The sequence below is a fragment of the Lagenorhynchus albirostris genome, chromosome 5 (genome assembly GCF_949774975.1).
Source record: "Lagenorhynchus albirostris chromosome 5, mLagAlb1.1, whole genome shotgun sequence".
In the NCBI taxonomy this organism is placed as follows: Eukaryota; Metazoa; Chordata; class Mammalia; order Artiodactyla; family Delphinidae; genus Lagenorhynchus; species Lagenorhynchus albirostris.
This window is the reverse complement of record NC_083099.1, coordinates 60,614,603-60,627,537: the sequence shown is the minus strand read 5'-3', so window position 1 is coordinate 60,627,537 and position 12,935 is coordinate 60,614,603. Positions and strand designations below refer to the sequence as shown.

At 43.0% G+C, this 12,935-nt stretch overlaps 1 non-coding gene and 1 pseudogene across 1 annotated transcript; one reads left to right on the top strand and one right to left on the bottom strand.

Moving 5' to 3' along the window:
- Nucleotides 1-9,422: 9,422 nt before the first annotated feature.
- LOC132521455 (U6 spliceosomal RNA) lies at nt 9,423-9,527 on the top strand. The gene has a single exon (XR_009540902.1). It is a non-coding gene; the product is annotated as a U6 spliceosomal RNA (small nuclear RNA).
- A 2,174-nt stretch (nt 9,528-11,701) lies between these two features.
- LOC132520503 (small ribosomal subunit protein uS10-like) lies at nt 11,702-12,047 on the bottom strand (annotated as a pseudogene).
- Nucleotides 12,048-12,935: the final 888 nt, after the last annotated feature.

Genomic DNA, 12,935 nt, shown 5'->3' with positions numbered 1-12,935 from the left:
ACAAATCTTGGTTTACTTGGCTCATGCAGGGGAATAAATGTAAAATAAGGAAACAAAGAAAAACTGAGGGATGTGAATTCCCCTCACTTCAGTGAATACTAATTGACTGCCTAGTAAGTATTTAGTGTTATACAATGCTCGGAGGACACAGAATTGAAGAAAACACAATCCCTACCCTCAAGGACTTCATAGCTCAGGAGAGGAAACGAAGCAGTGTACAAATAATTTCTATAAAATGTGATAAAGGGGGAATTCCCTGGTGGTCCAGTGGTTAGGACTCTGCTCTTTCACTGCCAAGGGCCCAGGTTCAATCCCTGGTCGGGGAGCGGCCAAAAAAAAAAAAATTGTGATAGAGGAACACAAAAATCCCTCACCCATTCCAGGGATGTCAGGGAGGACACCTGAGTGAAAGCAGCCTCATGGGAAGGGGACAAGACAAGCAAAGGAGCAGTAGCATGAGTAGAAGGGCACACCAGGCAACTTCAAGTCCCCTGTGTCACTAAGCATCAGCAAATATTCTGGAGAGAAGCCCCTACAGAGGCGAACAGGTCAAAAAAAGCTTTGTTTACCGTGCTGAAAGCATGGGCTTTACTCTCTTAACCATGAGGTGCCACTGGAGAGTTTTTAACCTCGAGAGCAACATGGTCAGAGTTGTGCTATGGATGAATTTCCTAGTGACAGTGAAGATAATAGATCTGAGGGGGACAAGAATAGAGGTAGTAGGACAGGTGTGTGGGGTAGGAAGGGGGCAGGAAGTCTAATCATCCAGGCAAGAGATAAGGGAGGAAAGAAATCAGGCAGTAGCAGCCAAAAATATATATATATATTTTTTGCAGTACGCGGGCCTCTCACTGCTGTGGCCTCTCCTGTTGCGGAGCACAGGCTCCGGACACGCAGGCTCAGCGGCCATGGCTCACGGGCCCAGCCGCTCTGCGGCACGTGGGATCTTCCCGGACTGGGGCGCGAACCCGTGTCCCCTGCATCGGCAGGCAGACTCTCAACCACTGCGCCACCAACCAGGGAAGCCCGCAGCCAAAATGTTTTAAATAATAAAACTGATAAGACTTTGCGATTGATTGAACATGGAGATAGAGGCAGAAATGAAGCAAAGGAAGTAGTCCATAGTGTCTCCTAAGTTTCTGTCTTGGATAACCAGGTAGGTAAGGTGAGGGTAGGGGTCGGGGGATCGTTTGAGAGCGCTTGCATTTGGAGCACTAGATTGGATCAAAGAAATGGCCATGATCCATCCATTCAGGTGTGCCTGGGGTGATAAAGGGAGAGAAGTAAACAAGAGGAGTACCTCAGAGATTTCTTCCCATCAGAATAGTTGGTGAGCGACAGCTAGCTTGGGTTTACACAAGAAATAGTCAAATACTAGAATGCACACAGACACTGACGGTAAATACCAAGAAAGCCCAAATCTTAAGGCTTGCCCCCAGAATGCTATCATTCCATCCTTCAGACACATCAGCATTCAAGAGACCAGCAAAAAGGAGACAGTGGCAGTTCCAACACAAAACGGCCAAAAGCAGAATAAGGACGCCAGTGTGGTTGCTGTGCTCTCGCCTCACACCTGCCCCTCACAGAGCCGAGAGCAGTTGCACACAGGCCACTGCCCTCCTACTTTCTCATCTGAATAAGGAACAAGGAAATACCACATATACGATGTGACGGTGCCAGCAGAGAAGCCTCAGAGTCACTTGTGTAAAATAAACGCAACCCTGTTCTGCTAGGTCCACGTGGTCCTGTAACCCTTGCGACTTTCTGCCCCCTAACTTCTCCCTCCTCCCGTCACCCTCCATCTCCCTTAGAGCCCTGGACCCTATTCCTCTTGTTGCAACTCTGTCACCAGTTGGGTTGTTTATTGTGTTTCTATTTGAGGATTACAGAGGCAAAAGTCCCTTAAAAAAACTCTGTTGCTCTTATTGCAGGCGCCCCTTACCTATCACATAACTTTCATTTGTCCCCATGCACCAAACAACTCTGTGCTTTCCCTGTGCTGTTTGCAGTCTTAGACACAGTCCCATGGAAGGATTAGGTGCAAATGTCACTCTGCCGTTTCCTTCAGTAGATTGTGCAAGTGTAAGCTGGATTGTGTAAGTGAATGTTAGCTCTTTCCCTCCAGTACTAATAAATCAAGCAGTGTTTGAGGTCTTTTTTTTTTTTTTTTCCTTGCAGAGGGATAGAATGAGCAAAGCAAAGAGTCATAACTTTCTTTCCCTTGGCAGGCGGGAGTAGTGAAATGAGAAGCCTGCCAAGCTGCCAGCCCACGTATGGAAAGTGTCCAACAACCTAGGGAAATTCAGGATGGCCACTAACTGTTCTGACAGGTTTACTGGAAATGATTTCCTTATGAAGAAAATCCTTTAAGGGGGGCCCCTTTCAGTGAAGTTGTGACAGTAAGACCTCCCTTGCACTAGAGGGAGCAGTGCAAAGAACGCTTTTACTAGAGATTAGTAACTGGTAAACTGCACAGGTGGCAACTTTCTCTGTGGTAGCCCAGCAGATCTAATTCAACTTTGTTTAGTCTCCTCACTGTTGTAAACTCAGATCCCACTGTTGCTTCAGAACCGTGTGGACCAGAGATCTCAAATTTGGCCTGGGAGCAAGCGCTCATTTGCCATCTGATTGATCTGTGGGTTAGCAGTAAGTATAGAAATTGGGAGTAAGCCTTTAGAAACAGTTATAATAATTCAACAGGGTAGTTTGGTACCTAATAATTTAAAAATTAAGTTTTTTTAATATCATTTTTCTAATAATTCATTTTTATTTTATTTTATAAAAGTATAAATCAGCTGAGGATGAAAAAGAAATTTTTAGAAAGATCCGGATGCCCCACAGATGGATAGAGAAGCACTGGTAGATAAAGGCACACTAGACAGAAATCAGGCGTCCTGGGCTCCAGCCTTTGCTCTTTCATCAACTATGGGAATGATCAATTCACTTTGTCCTAAGGGGTTAAAAGTTCACATCTATAACTGGGCGGGGTGTGTGTGTGTGTGTGTGTGTGTGTGTGTGTGTGTGTGTGAACATTGGACTTTAACCATACCTCCTTGCCTGACAGCACATCTACCCTGCCTAAAACCTACAGACTGTGCTTTAATTTCTTCCCCCTTTCAACATATCCAATTGGACAAAGTCCTGTGGATTCTGTCCCTGAAATGTACCTCACATCTCCTCACCCTGCCTTCTGTCATATCAGGTCTCCTCCAAACTGAGCCTCCTGTCTCCAGGCTTGGCTCTCACCATATAGTTGTTAGAGGGACCTTAAGGAAATTTAAAATGTCATTCCTCTGTTTACGGAGGAGTGCCTTGTGCCGTATAAACACATTCCAAACTTTGCCAAATCTCCAAAGCCCTTGGTAACTGGCTCTGGACAACCCTTCTGGCCTCATCTCCAGATACCCTCCCCAACCAGCCGAAGCCCCACCACTCCGGGCTCCTTCCTGCTCCTCAGAACCCTTGTTACACCTCAGGCCTTGGTCCATGGCTTGCTTCATGCTGTCACCTCTGCCCCGGAATTGCCTCTTCCTCTGCGTCTACCTGGCACTTTCATCCTTCAAAGCTCAGCTCATGTCACTATCTCTCTGCATTTTCTCTGGCATTCCTCTTTTTCTACCAGATATAATTACTCCTTTATCTACATCTCCTTCTCACTTTATATTTATATAAATATAGTTATTAGTTTACCTGTTTTGTTTCTGCTTTCCTTTCCAAAACCAAGATTCCTTATGAATCTTTTTTTTTTTTTCTGGCCATGCTGCCAGCTTCCAGGATCTTAGTTCCCCCACCAGGGATCGAACACGTGCCCCCTGCAGTGGAAGTGCGAAGTCCTAACCACTGGACCACCAGAGAAGTCCCAAAGATTCCTTATGAATCTTAATTATCCCAGCAACTAGTATAGTACCCCACATACAGGAGACACTCAGTTGTTTATGTCTGTATTATAGGTTGAGACACTTTTTTTATTCATTCATTCATTCATCGGGGAACACCATGTGCCAAGCGCTCAAGATTTAGTGGTGACTAAGATAGACAAGGTCACAGCCATCATGGAGCTTACATTACAGTGTGGGAGACAGAAAACAAATAAATAGGGTGATAAACAAAAACCAGTAAATAAACAAACCAAATAATTACAGAGATCATTGAGATCATTGCTATGAAGAACCTAAACAGACTGATGAGATAGAGCCTGCCGGGGAGGGGGGTGGGGTGGGGGTGGAGCATATCAGGAGCATCCTCTCTGAGAAGATGACAGTTGAGCCGAGATCTGAAAGATGAGAAGAGCAGAGAGGAAAAGGGCCTGTCCTGTTCAAGGAACAAAGATGCCGGTTTTTTGCATAATAAGCAGGTCTGAGTGATATGAAATGAAGGTGGAAAACTAGGCCCCAGTATGTAGGACCTCACTAGGGTACAGTAAGGAGTTTAGATTTTTACTCTGAGCTAAAAGGCTTTGAAGTGTTTTAAGAAGGGAGGTTGCCTTGGTCAGAATAAAATCTTAAGACATTTACTCTAGTCCTCTAAAGACTGCATTAAAGAGGAGCAAGAGATCAGGAACCAGATGAAGGGATGATTCCAGGATTGCAGGCCGGAGATGATGTTTGCTTAGACTGGGGGTAAGAGAGCAAAGGCACGGGAGGCCCTCTGATAGGGGGCCTATCAGAGACGCCATTTGGAGCTCAAATTAGAAGGAGTTGGTTATGGATCGAATGTGTGTGGAACTAGAGGGACGTAATGGAAAATGTGGTAATCAAGGATGACCCTGAGGTTTTGGCTTGAGTGTCAAGGTAGAAATTGGTGGTGTTGACTGAATTGTACTGAATTGAATTGAATTGGTGAGGAAGTTTGGGGAATGGGTTCTGTTGGGTGGCCTGTGGGAGAGACTAGGAATCAAGGGTCCTGCTTTGGTTGGAGACGTATACTAGACATCCAAGAGGAGCTGTCAAGGATTAGGAAACAACTAAATGATAGAAAAGGAAACTGAGGCTGAAAAATGGATATGCAGGTACCAAGTGTTAGAACCCCACTAGGCTAAGCAGCCTCTTCTCCAGGATACGGCAGTTATCAATTATTTCCTTTAGTCAGAATTGGAAGATAAGTACAAAAGATCTGACAAGAGAAAGGTAAAAGAGACGGCAAAAGAACAGTTTTTGTTCTTTTAAGTTTGGGGAGGGGAGACTGTTTGGTTTTTTTCCCAGCACAATCTTTAGAAAAGGAAAGAAAAGTGAAACAAAACTTCTGTCCTGGGGTCTAGTTAAGAACATGCACTCTGAGGCAGCTTGGGTTCAGACACTATCTCTATCGGTTACTCCTGTGTGACCTTGAAAATGTTCCTTCAAACCTTTGCCCCTTAGTTCCTGATATATAAAATATTTTTAAATGAGACCTACCTCCATGTGTCACCATGAGGGTGAGTTAATGTGTGTGGCAAGTGCTTCCAGCAAGACACACAGCAAGAGCTCACAGACCCTTAGCTCTAATCTGAGCTTCTGCAAGAAGCCCCAGAAATGCTGAACCATTTCCAGTTATCCAGACGAGCCAAGCTTTCTCTCCACTGAGTCTCTTCCCAGTTCTTCTCTAAATAGACATAGGTGTCCCTAAAAACCACCATGCTGTGAAAAATTGTGCAATGAAAACCACAAGGCTTATGGGAAAATGGGGTTTAATGGCACAACACTCAAAAACATCTTCAGTGACACATTAAAAAAATATAGGAATCGGGCTTCCCTGGTGGCGCAGTGGTTGAGAGTCCACCTGCCGATGCAGGGGACACAGCTTCGTTCCCGGTCCGGGAAGATCCCACATGCCGCAGAGCAGCTGGGCCCGTGAACCATGGCCACTGAGCCTGCGCGTCCAGAGCCTGTGCTCTGCAGTGGGAGAGGCCACAACAGTGAGAGGCCCACGTACCGGAAAAAAAAAAAAAAAAAAAAAGTATATATATATATATATATATATATATATATGAATCATGATTTTAAGGGACTTCCCTGGTGGTCCAGTGGTTAAGACTCTGTGCTTCCAACGCATGGGGCGTGGGTTTGATCCCTGGTTGGGGAACTAAGATCCCACATGTCACATGGCCAAAAAAAAAAAAGGATTTTAAATGTTTTTCCCTCAAAGGAGACTATCAAGAGAGGGAAAAGAACCCACAGAATTAGAGAAATTATTTGCAAATCATTTATCTGATAAGGGTCCAGTATCCAGAATAGATATAGAACATTTATAACTCAACAACAAAGAGACAATCTAATTTAAAAATGGGCAAAGGACTTGAGTAGACATTTCTCCAAAGAAGAGATACAAATGGCCAACAGATGTATTAAAAGACGCTCACCCTCATTAGTCATTAGAGAAATGCAAATCAACCACGATAAAATACCACTTCACACCCAACTACGATGGTCATAATTTTTAAAAGAAGGAAAGAAAGAGAGAGAGATGACCCAGAAATTCCACTGCAAAGTATATGTCCCAAAGCATTGAAAAACAGAAACTTGTACACAAATATTCATAGCATCTCTAGTCACAATAACTGACATAATCCAAATGTCCATCAACTGATGAACAGGTAAACAAAATGTGGTAAATCCATAATATGGAATATTATTCAGCCATAAAAGGAATGGAGTAGTGATGCATGCTACAACAGCATGAACCTTGAAAACATTATGCTAAGTGAAAGGTGGATACAAAAAGCCACACATTGTATGATTCCAGATATCCAGAATAGGAATAGAAGAAAGCTAACTATTGAGCTCTCACCACATGTCAGGTACTGTGCAAACACCTTTTACATGCATAAACTTATTTCATCTTTATAAAAACTGTATGAGGTATGTACCGTTACTACCTCCCATTTTACATATTAAAAAATTGAGGCACAATTTTAAGAGGAGGATTAAAATCTGAGGATTTAAATCTGAAGAGTCGAGTTATAGAGTATACTCTTATAACCACTATATAACCATAAGTAAAGACATTCAGATTTTAATTAAAAAAAAAATGAAAACTTAGTGCTGGTTCATCATGTCTTGCCATTAAACTTGTGCTGGCCACACAAGTCACCAGTCTGCAACCACTGTCAGGACGAAGTCTTTTCTCCTTCTCTCAGCCTTGAATGCCTCTTTTTGGAGTATGACAGGCATGCGTTCCACACATGACTTGTTTGTGTCCTTTTTCTTTACCCATAAAATAGGCATAAATAGACCCTACTTTGCAAGGGTGTATAAATATACAAAATGAACTATATAAAGCTCTATCTAACACAATAGCTAGAACCTCACAGACAAGAAATAAATTAGAATATGAACTATTTTTTAAGTTTTTCCTGTTGTGTCCATCTCTTTCCTACAGAGCTGGGTGTAGGCCCCCTTCTCTTTGCCAGCACCTAGCAGGAGCCAGATAAATAGAAGATTTGCTTTGGTCGATGTTCGATCTCTTTTTATACCATTTTTTCCTAATTGAAAAATTAGTGAATGTTCATTTTAAAATAAAAACTTAGCAGAAGACAAAAGCTGGGAAAATTTTAAGTTATCTTGACTATATTATTACATCTGGAAATAATATCATTTTTATATTTTAGCATTTATCTTTCCAGACTTACTTTTATGGATATTTATAATAATTCCAATATGGGATTATTCAAAACATATTCCTCTATGCAATGATCTTTTCTTTATTATTTTTTCTTTTCTTTTTTTTTTTTTTTTTTTGGCCACACCACAGGCATGCAGGATCTTAGTTCCCCAACTAGGGATTGAACCCGTGCCCTCTCAGTGGAAGCTTGGAGTCTTAACCACAGGACTGCCAGGGAAGTCTGAACAATGCTTTTTTCTTTAAAAAAAAAAGATATACAGATGCACACACATATTTTTCATGTGAAGGCATACATATTTACACCAAGTTTTTAAGTACTAATTATATTTTTTAAAACAAATTTTGTCTACAATATCTCCCTTTCTTATGGAACTAACATCCAACTGATTTATATTGAGTAATATATATTTTCAACATTTATTGAGAACCATTTATTGAACCAGCAATGGCTCCACACAGACCTCTGCCTCTGCCCTTGTGCCAAGGTAAACCTTATTTACACCTTGTGATCTCAGACAGAGAGGGTGCAGCAAGATGCAAATATTGAAAAAAATTTAAATAAGCAGCCAACCTCCAGGCAAGTGCATCATGTAAAGCAAATGTATGTGTCTGGTTTCATCTCTGACTCATTGATAGAAGTGAGTACTGGGGAGCCAGGGTATTATTTAGCCTAGCAAAGTCCTGACCAATTTAGTCTATGTCCTAGTCTGCTACTGAATCTATTCTCACTCCTACAAAGGGTGAGAGGCAGGCTGGTGGGGTAGAAAAAGGATGGACTTCACATTTCTTGATTCCACTTACTTCCTAGCAGGGTGTCCTTGAACAAGTTGCTTAATTTCTCTGAGGCCCGTTTCCTTATCAGTAAAACAGAGATAGGAATAACTATCTCATCAAGTTGTTAAGAGGATTAAATGAGATCTTTTTGGATCACAAATCCAGTAGAAGCCTGATTTACTGCTCAAAGGCCCCCAGGGCTCTCCTGTGCCTTCCTGGTAAAATCCAATCCCCTTGGGAAGCCTCCCCAGCCCACTTCTCACAGGCTCCCTCACTCGCCAGCCACAGAATGCTATTTCCCGAGATACAGCTGTCCCTTCAATCCTTCACTCACCCAGCACATTTTTTTTTGAGTCCCTGTTATGAGTCAGGCCCTGGATTAAATGTTAGTAATACACTGTGGAACCAAACTGACCTGAGGTCTGGTGAGGCCTCAAGGGAGTAAAGTGGCCATTACAATCCTGTGTGCTGACTGATGTGGGAGGGAAGGGCAAGGTGCTCTAGGAGTGCATATGAAAGGCACCTTACCTGGACTTGAAAGGCCTTGGAAAGCTGTCTGAAGAAGTTGGATCGTATTTAGAGAGTGCCTCTAAAGGGATGTAGCGTGTGATCTGCCACAAATCACATCTCTGCATTTTTTTTGTAGGTGAGGTGTAAGGCTAGAAGAGGTCATATTTACCAAAAGGAATATTCTTCATCCCTTTGGATATACTTTCCAAAGGTTTAGCAAATTTCCCTCCCAGCACATTCTCCATTCCCTTACAACCTTCTCATGAAAGAGCCTTTTACTGTTCCCAGCCCATGGGTGAAATATCCCAGCAATGGGCTAGTAGAAGAGGGAGGTGCCCAGGGAAACTTTCCCTGAGAGCAACACAGGAATTTAGAAGAAGAAAGCAGGGGGCAGGGCAGGGGCAGGGGGATGATGGAATTTTAAAAAAATCACCATTCAGCAATCCAGACTGAGATAATTGATTCAGTCAAGGATCATAAACGGATGCTAAAACCATTAGGTGAAAAGTTGAGAAACAGGATGTTCAAAAATCCCTTAAGTGCTCGCTTCAGCCGCACATATACTAAAATTGTAACGAAAGAGAAGATTAGCATGGCCCCTGCGTGAGGATGACATGCAAATTCGTGAACCATTCCATATTTTTATATGGGGATATATGTATAGCTGATTCACTTTGTTATACAGCAGCAACTAACACAAAAATGTAAAGCAATTATACTGCAATAAAGAGGTTAAAAAATTTTTTTAATTAAAAAAAAATCCCTTAAAATGGAAAGATCTGATGATCATCACCTTACCCAAATGATCAAACTCAGAACTTTCCTCTGAAGCATTTGGCAGGGTTCTTCTCCCATGTCTTTGATATTTCACTTCAAACTTTATTCTAAATGGGAGGGGCCCCAGCAGTGAGAGGCCCGCGTACCGGAAAAAAAAAAAAAACTTTATTCTAAGTCTTCTTTTGCCCGTTTCTCAATTCGTGTGTCTCTAGAATTTAGTCTCCCGCCTTCTTTCCTTTTTATGCTACACATTCTTCCTGGGCAAGCTCAGCCGCTCCCAAGATCTTAACCAAAAAGCTATTTGCTGATAACTTCCGAATCTGTCTCCATTCCAGATCTCTTTCCACAGCTGTAAATTCATAGTCCAACTGCCTGCTGACCTTCCCCACTGGGACTTCCTCAACTACAATTTTCTTAGCACTTAACTTCTCCTCTTTTCCTGGCCCGATTCAGGAATATTTCTCATCTTGCATTCCTTAACTTAATTAATGACTTCATGATCAATCAGTTATCCAAGCCAGAAATCTGGTGTTCTTTCTTTATTCATATTGTCAGCCAGGATATATTTATTATCTACTAATGGCAAGGTACTATGTTTACTGTTAGACATGCAATAGGGGCAAAAACAATTTCAAAACCTATTTACTGGAGGAAATAAACATCATTTAGATGATCATAAAAATATATGCATAATCATAAATTGAGATAAATGTTTTGAGAAAAAAGAATAAGGAGCTGAGAAAATAAAACAGAGAACCTACCCTAGCTGAGGGGTAGGGTGGGAAAGGGGATAAGGAAATCAATTTCAGAAAATTCTTCTCTGAGAAAATATTTGAATTCAGATAAGAATTTGGAATTAACTAAGTAGGGGAGGGAAGAAGTGGGTGGATAAAGAGGTGGTGGTCTCTAGGAAGAGGGAAGGACACAAAAACCTGGAGGTGGCAGCTTTGAAGAAGTGAGAGAATGATGGTATGGATGGAGCACAGAACCCAATAGGAGGAGTTCAAAACCAGGCTTGAGCAATCACTGGGGCCAAAATTTGCTGCGCAACGAAAACCATATATAGTGTTTTGAACGCTGTCTTAAAAATAATGGGGGGGCGCTTCCCTGGTGGCGCAGTGGTTGACAGTCCGCCTGCCGATGCAAGGGACACGGGTTCGTGCCCCGGTCTGGGAAGATCCCACATGCCGCCGTGCAGCTGGGCCCGTGAGCCATGGCCGCTGAGCCTGCGCGTCCGGAGCCTGTGCTCCGCAACGGGAGAGGCCACAACAGTGAGAGGCCCGTGTACCATAAAAAAACAAAACAAAACAAAAAAAATTTTTTTTAAATGGGTGGGGGGCGGGCTTCCCTGGTGGCGCAGTGGTTGAGAATCTGCTTGCTAATGCAGGGGATACGGGTTCGAGCCCTGGTCTGGGAGGATCCCACATGCCGCCGAGCAACTAGGCCCGTGAGCCACAACTACTGAGCCTGCGCGTCTGGAGCCTGTGACCCGCAACAAGGGAGGCCGCGATAGTGAGAGGCCCGCGCACCGCGATGAAGAGTGGCCCCCACTTGCCACAACCAGAGAAAGCCCTCGCACAGAAACGAAGACGCAACACAGCAAAAATTAATTAATTAATTAATAAACTCCTACCCCCAACATCTTCTTAAAAAAAAAAAGAAAGGGGGGACTTCCCTGGTGGCACAGTAGTTAAGAATCCGGCTGCCGATGCAGGGGACACAGGTTCAATCCCTGGTCCGGGAAGATCCCACGTGCTGCAGAGCAATTAAACCTGTGTGCCACAACTACTGAGCCTGCTCTCTAGAGCCCGCGAGCCACAACTACTGAAGCCCACGTGCAACAACTACTGAAGCCTGCGCGCCTAGAGCCCGTGCTCTGCAAGAAGAGAAGCCACCGCAGTGAGAAGCCTGCGCACCCCAACGAAGAGTAGCCCGCACAGCAACAAAGACCCAAAGCAACCTAAATAAATAAATAGAAAAAAGGGAAGGCATTGTGTGTTTTTTTTTAACAACTGATTATCAATTTATTAAAAATGTTGATTTAAGCATCTGCTATGGTGACTTCAACCTCGACTCCTGGCTCAATACTGATGGAAGTGATCTGCTTGACAATCTCAGAAGGACTGTGCAGGTCAATAAGTCACTTGTGGATCCTCATCAGGAAACAATCCCAAGTTTTAGAACCTTCACCACAAGGAGTTTTCCTTGTAGTTATTCTGAGTCTTGGTAGGCATCCGAACCGCTCCTTTCGCTTTGAGATTCTTTTCCTTCGTGCCTCTGATCAGGTCAGCACATACCCTCTGCAAAGACTTCAAGCTGCAGCTGGGGAGGGTGATTCTAATCCGGTGAATCGCCACCTCGGGCTTTACGGTATCTTTAAATGCCATGGCTGCGGCGTGGCTTCCCGGCCGACTTGTTCCTCGGCGAGAGCGAACAGTGGTGAGTCAGGAGCAGGGTCGGATGGCCCGAGGCTCCACTGCAGCGGAGACCGCGGCTTCCTCCAAGAGAGCCATTGAACAGTTTTAAACAGGGTCAGGTGGCGATGGCAGTGTTCTTTACAATAGGCAAAAGTGGAAACAACCCAAAATGTTTATCAATTGACGAATGGGTAAATATAATGTGGCATATCCATACAATGGAGTATTTTCATCTATAAAAAGCAATCAGAACTGATACATGCTACAACATGGATGGAAAACACATCCATGAATGTGTTTTCACACATGGATGCTCAAAGAAAGAAACCAGTCATTAAAAAATATATATATATATATATACATTATGATTTTTATAACCATAAAATGTCCAGAATAGACAAATCTATAGACAAAGTAATTAGTGTTTGCCTGGGTCTGGGGAGGTAGTGGTGGTTTGGCAATGATGCTAATAGGCGCAGTGTTTCTTTTGGGGATGAGAAAAAGATGTAAAATTAGATTCTGGTGGTAGTTGTACAGCTCTGTGAATATATTACAAACCATTGAAATGTACACTTTATATTTTAATATTTTGAACAATTTTATTTTATTTATTTATTTATTTTTTGCCCATGCGCTACGTGGCTTGCAGGATTTCAGTTCCCAGACCACGGATTAACCCCGGGCCACCGCAGTGAAAGCGCTGAGTCCTAACCACTAGACCACCAGGGAACTTCCTGAAACATACATTTTAAATGGGTGAATTGTATGGTATGTGAATTTCACCTCAATAAAACTGTTTTAAATTAGGAAAGAAAGAAACAGAGATTTAAGCCAGATGACAACATGCCATTTTTAAAT